The following is an 8,054-nucleotide window of genomic DNA, read 5'->3' as shown; positions in this document are numbered from 1 at the left end:
ACGAGGATTTCAATTCTCAGATCCACTAGGCCACGCGTATTTTTATTCTCAAATGTGGTCGGTCAAAGTATTTTAATTCTGAAATCCACTGGGACACGGTGATGATGATTGTCAAATGCACTAGGCCAGAGGGATTTTGATTGTCAAATCCACTTGGTCACAGGATTTTGATTTTTAAATCCACTGGTCCACGGGGAATTTAATTCTCAAGTCCACTAGGCCACGGGGATTTTACTTCTCAAATCCCCTGTGCCACCGGGATTTTAATTCTCAAATTCACTGGGCCACGGGGATGTTGATTCTCAAATCCACAGGGCCACACGATGTTGATTCTCAAATGCACTGGGCCTCAGGGATTTTGATTCTCAAATCCATGGGGCCATGGGGATTTTACTTCTCAAATCCACTTGGCCACGGCGATTTTGATGCTCAAATCCATGGGGCCATGGGGATTTGACTTCTCAAATCCACTTGGCCACGGCGATTTTGATGCTCAAATCCATGGGGCCATGGGGATTTTACTTCTCAAATCCAAGGGGCCACGGACATTTTAATTCTCAAATCCAGTGGGCCACGAGGATGTTGATTCTCAAATCCCCTGGGCCATGGGGATTTGAATTCTCAAATGCACTGTGCCATGGGGATTTCAATTCTCCAAGCTCACCGGGCCATGGGGATGTTGATTCCTAAATCCAGTGGGCCACGGGGATGTTGATTCTCAAATCCACTAGGCCACGCGTATTTTAATTCTGAAATCCAGTCGGTCAAAGGATTTTAATTCTGAAATCCACTGGGCCACGGGGATTTTAATTCTCAAATCCTCTGTGCCACCGGGATTTTAATTCTCAAATCCACTGGGCCATGGGGAATTTACTTCTCAAATCCCCGAGGCAACAGGCATTTTAATTCTCAAATCCATTGGGCCATGGGGATTTTAGTTCTGAAATCCACTGGGCCACTGGGATTGTAATTCTCAAATCCACTGGGCCACGGGGATTTTGATTCTCAAATCCACTGGGCCTCGGGGATGTTGATTCTGAAATCCACTGGGTGAAGGGGATTTTACTTCGCAAATCCCCTGAGGCATGGGGATTTTACTTCTCAAATGCTCTGGGCTACGGAGATATTTATTCTCAAATCCACTGGGCACGGGAATTTTTATTCTCAAATCCACTGGGCCATGGTGATTTTAATTCTTAAATCCCCTGGGCCACGGGGATGTTTATTCTCAAATCCGCTTGGTCACGGGGATTGTGATTCTCAAATCCATAGGGCCACCGGGATTTTAATTCTCAAATCTCCTGGGCCGCGGGGGTTTTGATTCTCAAATCCACTTTGTCACAGGATTTTACTTTTCAAATCCACTTAGGCACAGGATTCTCATTCTCAAATCCATAGGGTTACGGGGATTTGGATTCTCAAATCCACTGGGCACAGGATTTTAATTCTCTCAATTCACTGGGACATGGGGATTTTGATTCTCAACTCTCCTTGGTCACGGGAATTTTAATTCTCAAATCCACTTAGCCAATATGATTTTGTTTCTCAGATTCAGTGGGCCACGAGGATTTCAATTCTCAAATGCACTGGGCCACGGGGATGTTGATTCTCAAATCCACTAGGCCAGATGGATTTTGATTGTCAAATCCACTTGGTCACAGGATTTTGATTTTTAAATCCACTGGTCCACGGGGATTTTAATTCTCAAGTCCACTAGGCCACGGGGATTTTACTTCTCAAATCCCCTGTGCCACCGGGATTTTAATTCTCAAATTCACTGGGCCACGGGGATGTTGATTCTCAAATCCACAGGGCCACACGATGTTGATTCTCAAATGCACTGGGCCACAGGATTTTCATTCTCAAATCCACTGGGCCACTGGGATGTTGATTCTCAAGTCCACGTGGCCACAGGATTTTACGTCTCCTATCCAGTGGGCCACGGGGATTTTATTGTGAAATCCTCGTGGCCACGGGGATTTTGAGTCTCAAATCCATGGGGTCCTGGGGCATCTACTTCTCAAATCCAAGGGGCAACGGGCATTTTAATTCTCAAATCCAGTGGGCCACGGGGATTTTGATTCTCAAATCCACTGCGCCATGGGGATTTGAATTCTTAAATCCACTTGGCCACAGGATTTTTAATTCTCCAATCCACTTGGCCACGGGGATTTTAATTCTCAAACCCCCTGGGCCATGGGGATTTTAGTTCTCAAATCCACTGGGCCTCGGGGATGTTGAGTCTGAAGTCCACGTGGCCACAGGATTTTACTTCTCAAATCCACTGGGCCTCAGGGATTTTGATTCTCAAATCCATGGGGCCATGGGGATTTTACTTCTCAAATCCACTTGGCCACGGCGATTTTGATGCTCAAATCCATGGGGCCATGGGGATTTTACTTCTCAAATCCACGGGGCCACGGACATTTTAATTCTCAAATCCAGTGGGCCACGAGGATGTTGATTCTCAAATCCCCTGGGCCATGGGGATTTGAATTCTCAAATGCACTGTGCCATGGGGATTTCAATTCTCCAAGCTCACCGGGCCATGGGGATGTTGATTCCTAAATCCAGTGGGCCACGGGGATGTTGATTCTCAAATCCACTAGGCCACGCGTATTTTAATTCTGAAATCCAGTTGGTCACAGGATTTTAGTTCTGAAATCCGCTGGGCCACGGGGATTTTAATTCTCAAATCCACTGGGCCATGGGGAAGTTACTTCTCAAATCCCCGGGGCAACAGGCATTTTAATTCTCAAATCCACTGGGCCATGGGGATTTCAGTTCTGAAATCCACTGGGCCACTGGGATTGTAATTCTCAAATCCGCTGGGCCACCTTGATTTTGATTCTCAAATCCACTGGGCCACCGGGATTTTAATTCTCAAATCTCCTGGGCCGCGGGGGTTTTGATTCTCAAATCCACTTTGTCACAGGATTTTACTTTTCAAAACCACTTAGGCACAGGATTCTCATTCTCAAATCCATAGGGTTACGGGGATTTGGATTCTCAAATCCACTGGGCACAGGATTTTAATTCTCTCAATTCACTGGGACATGGGGATTTTGATTCTCAACTCTCCTTGGTCACAGGAATTTTAATTCTCAAATCCACTTGGTCACGGGAATTTTAATTCTCAAATCCACTTAGCCAATATGATTTTGTTTCTCAGATTCAGCGGGCCACGAGGATTTCAATTCTCAAATGCACTGGGCCACGGGGATTTCAATTCTCAAGTCCACCGGGCCACGGGGATGTTGATTCCTAAATGCACTGGGCCACAGGGATTTTGATTCTCAAATCCACTAGGCCACGCGTATTTTTATTCTCAAATGTGGTCGGTCAAAGGATTTTAATTCTGAAATCCACTGGGCCACGGGGATGTTGATTCTCAAATCCAGTGGGCCACGGGGATGTTGATTGTCAAATCCACTTGGTCACAGGATTTTGATTTTTAAATCCACTGGTCCACGGGGATTTTAATTCTCAAGTCCACTAGGCCACGGGGATTTTACTTCTCAAATCCCCTGTGCCACCGGGATTTTAATTCTCAAATTCACTGGGCCACGGGGATGTTGATTCTCAAATCCACAGGGCCACACGATGTTGATTCTCAAATGCACGTGGCCACAGGATTTTCATTCTCAAATCCACTGGGCCACTGGGATGTTGATTCTCAAGGCCACGTGGCCACAGGATTTTACGTCTCCTATCCAGTGGGCCACGGGGATTTTTTTGTGAAATCCTCGTGGCCACGGGGATTTTGAGTCTCAAATCCATGGGGCCCTGGGGCATCTACTTCTCAAATCCAAGGGGCAACGGGCATTTTAATTCTCAAATCCAGTGGGCCACGGGGATTTTGATTCTCAAATCCACTGCGCCATGGGGATTTGAATTCTTAAATCCACTTGGCCACAGGATTTTTAATTCTCCAATCCACTTGGCCACGGGGATTTTAATTCTCAAACCCCCTGGGCCATGGGGATTTTAGTTCTCAAATCCAATGGGCCACGGGGATGTGGAGTCTGAAGTCCACGTGGCCACAGGATTTTACTTCTCAAATCCACTGGGCCTCAGGGATTTTGATTCTCAAATCCATGGGGCCATGGGGATTTTACTTCTCAAATCCACTTGGCCACGGCGATTTTGATGCTCAAATCCATGGGGCCATGGGGATTTTACTTCTCAAATCCACGGGGCCACGGACATTTTAATTCTCAAATCCAGTGGGCCACGAGGATGTTGATTCTCAAATCCCCTGGGCCATGGGGATTTGAATTCTCAAATGCACTGTGCCATGGGGATTTCAATTCTCCAAGCTCACCGGGCCATGGGGATGTTGATTCCTAAATCCAGTGGGCCACGGGGATGTTGATTCTCAAATCCACTAGGCCACGCGTATTTTAATTCTGAAATCCAGTTGGTCACAGGATTTTAGTTCTGAAATCCGCTGGGCCACGGGGATTTTAATTCTCAAATCCACTGGGCCATGGGGAAGTTACTTCTCAAATCCCCGGGGCAACAGGCATTTTAATTCTCAAATCCACTGGGCCATGGGGATTTCAGTTCTGAAATCCACTGGGCCACTGGGATTGTAATTCTCAAATCCGCTGGGCCACCTTGATTTTGATTCTCAAATCCACTGGGCCACCGGGATTTTAATTCTCAAATCTCCTGGGCCGCGGGGGTTTTGATTCTCAAATCCACTTTGTCACAGGATTTTACTTTTCAAAACCACTTCGGCACAGGATTCTCATTCTCAAATCCATAGGGTTACGGGGATTTGGATTCTCAAATCCACTGGGCACAGGATTTTAATTCTCTCAATTCACTGGGACATGGGGATTTTGATTCTCAACTCTCCTTGGTCACAGGAATTTTAATTCTCAAATCCACTTGGTCACGGGAATTTTAATTCTCAAATCCACTTAGCCAATATGATTTTGTTTCTCAGATTCAGCGGGCCACGAGGATTTCAATTCTCAAATGCACTGGGCCACGGGGATTTCAATTCTCAAGTCCACCGGGCCACGGGGATGTTGATTCCTAAATGCACTGGGCCACAGGGATTTTGATTCTCAAATCCACTAGGCCACGCGTATTTTTATTCTCAAATGTGGTCGGTCAAAGGATTTTAATTCTGAAATCCACTGGGCCACGGGGATGTTGATTCTCAAATGCACTAGGCCAGAGGGATTTTGATTGTCAAATCCACTTGGTCACAGGATTTTGATTTTTAAATCCACTGGTCCACGGGGATTTTAATTCTCAAGTCCACTAGGCCACGGGGATTTTACTTCTCAAATCCCCTGTGCCACCGGGATTTTAATTCTCAAATTCACTGGGCCACGGGGATGTTGATTCTCAAATCCACAGGGCCACACGATGTTGATTCTCAAATGCACGTGGCCACAGGATTTTCATTCTCAAATCCACTGGGCCACTGGGATGTTGATTCTCAAGGCCACGTGGCCACAGGATTTTACGTCTCCTATCCAGTGGGCCACGGGGATTTTTTTGTGAAATCCTCGTGGCCACGGGGATTTTGAGTCTCAAATCCATGGGGCCCTGGGGCATCTACTTCTCAAATCCAAGGGGCAACGGGCATTTTAATTCTCAAATCCAGTGGGCCACGGGGATTTTGATTCTCAAATCCACTGCGCCATGGGGATTTGAATTCTTAAATCCACTTGGCCACAGGATTTTTAATTCTCCAATCCACTTGGCCACGGGGATTTTAATTCTCAAACCCCCTGGGCCATGGGGATTTTACTTCTCAAATCCACTGGGCCTCGGGGATGTGGAGTCTGAAGTCCACGTGGCCACAGGATTTTACTTCTCAAATCCACTGGGCCTCAGGGATTTTGATTCTCAAATCCATGGGGCCATGGGGATTTTACTTCTCAAATCCACTTGGCCACGGCGATTTTGATGCTCAAATCCATGGGGCCATGGGGATTTTACTTCTCAAATCCAAGGGGCCACGGACATTTTAATTCTCAAATCCAGTGGGCCACGAGGATGTTGATTCTCAAATCCCCTGGGCCATGGGGATTTGAATTCTCAAATGCACTGTGCCATGGGGATTTCAATTCTCCAAGCTCACCGGGCCATGGGGATGTTGATTCCTAAATCCAGTGGGCCACGGGGATGTTGATTCTCAAATCCACTAGGCCACGCGTATTTTAATTCTGAAATCCAGTTGGTCACAGGATTTTAGTTCTGAAATCCACTGGGCCACGGGGATTTTAATTCTCAAATCCACTGGGCCATGGGGAAGTTACTTCTCAAATCCCCGGGGCAACAGGCATTTTAATTCTCAAATCCACTGGGCCATGGGGATTTCAGTTCTGAAATCCACTGGGCCACTGGGATTGTAATTCTCAAATCCGCTGGGCCACCTTGATTTTGATTCTCAAATCCACTGGGCCACCGGGATTTTAATTCTCAAATCTCCTGGGCCGCGGGGGTTTTGATTCTCAAATCCACTTTGTCACAGGATTTTACTTTTCAAAACCACTTCGGCACAGGATTCTCATTCTCAAATCCATAGGGTTACGGGGATTTGGATTCTCAAATCCACTGGGCACAGGATTTTAATTCTCTCAATTCACTGGGACATGGGGATTTTGATTCTCAACTCTCCTTGGTCACAGGAATTTTAATTCTCAAATCCACTTAGCCAATATGATTTTGTTTCTCAGATTCAGTGGGCCACAAGGATTTCAATTCTCAAATGCACTGGGCCACGGGGATGTTGATTCTCAAATCCACTAGGCCAGATGGATTTTCATTGTCAAATCCACTTGGTCACAGGATTTTGATTTTTAAATCCACTGGTCCACGGGGATTTTAATTCTCAAGTCCACTAGGCCACGGGGATTTTACTTCTCAAATCCCCTGTGCCACCGGGATTTTAATTCTCAAATTCACTGGGCCACGGGGATGTTGATTCTCAAATCCACAGGGCCACACGATGTTGATTCTCAAATGCACGTGGCCACAGGATTTTCATTCTCAAATCCACTGGGCCACTGGGATGTTGATTCTCAAGGCCACGTGGCCACAGGATTTTACGTCTCCTATCCAGTGGGCCACGGGGATTTTATTGTGAAATCCTCGTGGCCACGGGGATTTTGAGTCTCAAATCCATGGGGCCCTGGGGCATCTACTTCTCAAATCCAAGGGGCAACGGGCATTTTAATTCTCAAATCCAGTGGGCCACGGGGATTTTGATTCTCAAACCCCCTGGGCCATGGGGATTTGAATTCTTAAATCCACTTGGCCACAGGATTTTTAATTCTCCAATCCACTTGGCCACGGGGATTTTAATTCTCAAACCCCCTGGGCCATGGGGATTTTAGTTCTCAAATCCAATGGGCCACGGGGATGTTGAGTCTGAAGTCCACGTGGCCACAGGATTTTACTTCTCAAATCCACTGGGCCTCGGGGATGTTGATTCTCAAATCCCCTGGGCCATGGGGATTTGAATTCTCAAATGCACTGTGCCATGGGGATTTCAATTCTCCAAGCTCACCGGGCCATGGGGATGTTGATTCCTAAATCCAGTGGGCCACGGGGATGTTGATTCTCAAATCCACTAGGCCACGCGTATTTTAATTCTGAAATCCAGTTGGTCACAGGATTTTAGTTCTGAAATCCACTGGGCCACGGGGATTTTAATTCTCAAATCCACTGGGCCATGGGGAAGTTACTTCTCAAATCCCCGGGGAAACAGGCATTTTAATTCTCAAATCCACTGGGCCATGGGGATTTCAGTTCTGAAATCCACTGGGCCACTGGGATTGTAATTCTCAAATCCGCTGGGCCACCTTGATTTTGATTCTTAAATCCACTGGGCCACCGGGATTTTAATTCTCAAATCTCCTGGGCCGCGGGGGTTTTGATTCTCAAATCCACTTTGTCACAGGATTTTACTTTTCAAAACCACTTAGGCACAGGATTCTCATTCTCAAATCCATAGGGTTACGGGGATTTGGATTCTCAAATCCACTGGGCACAGGATTTTAATTCTCTCAATTCACTGGGACATG

The sequence above is a fragment of the Platalea leucorodia genome (genome assembly GCF_965183815.1).
Source record: "Platalea leucorodia genome assembly, chromosome: 25".
NCBI lineage: Eukaryota > Metazoa > Chordata > Aves > Pelecaniformes > Threskiornithidae > Platalea > Platalea leucorodia.
Note: the sequence above shows the minus strand (reverse complement) of the source record.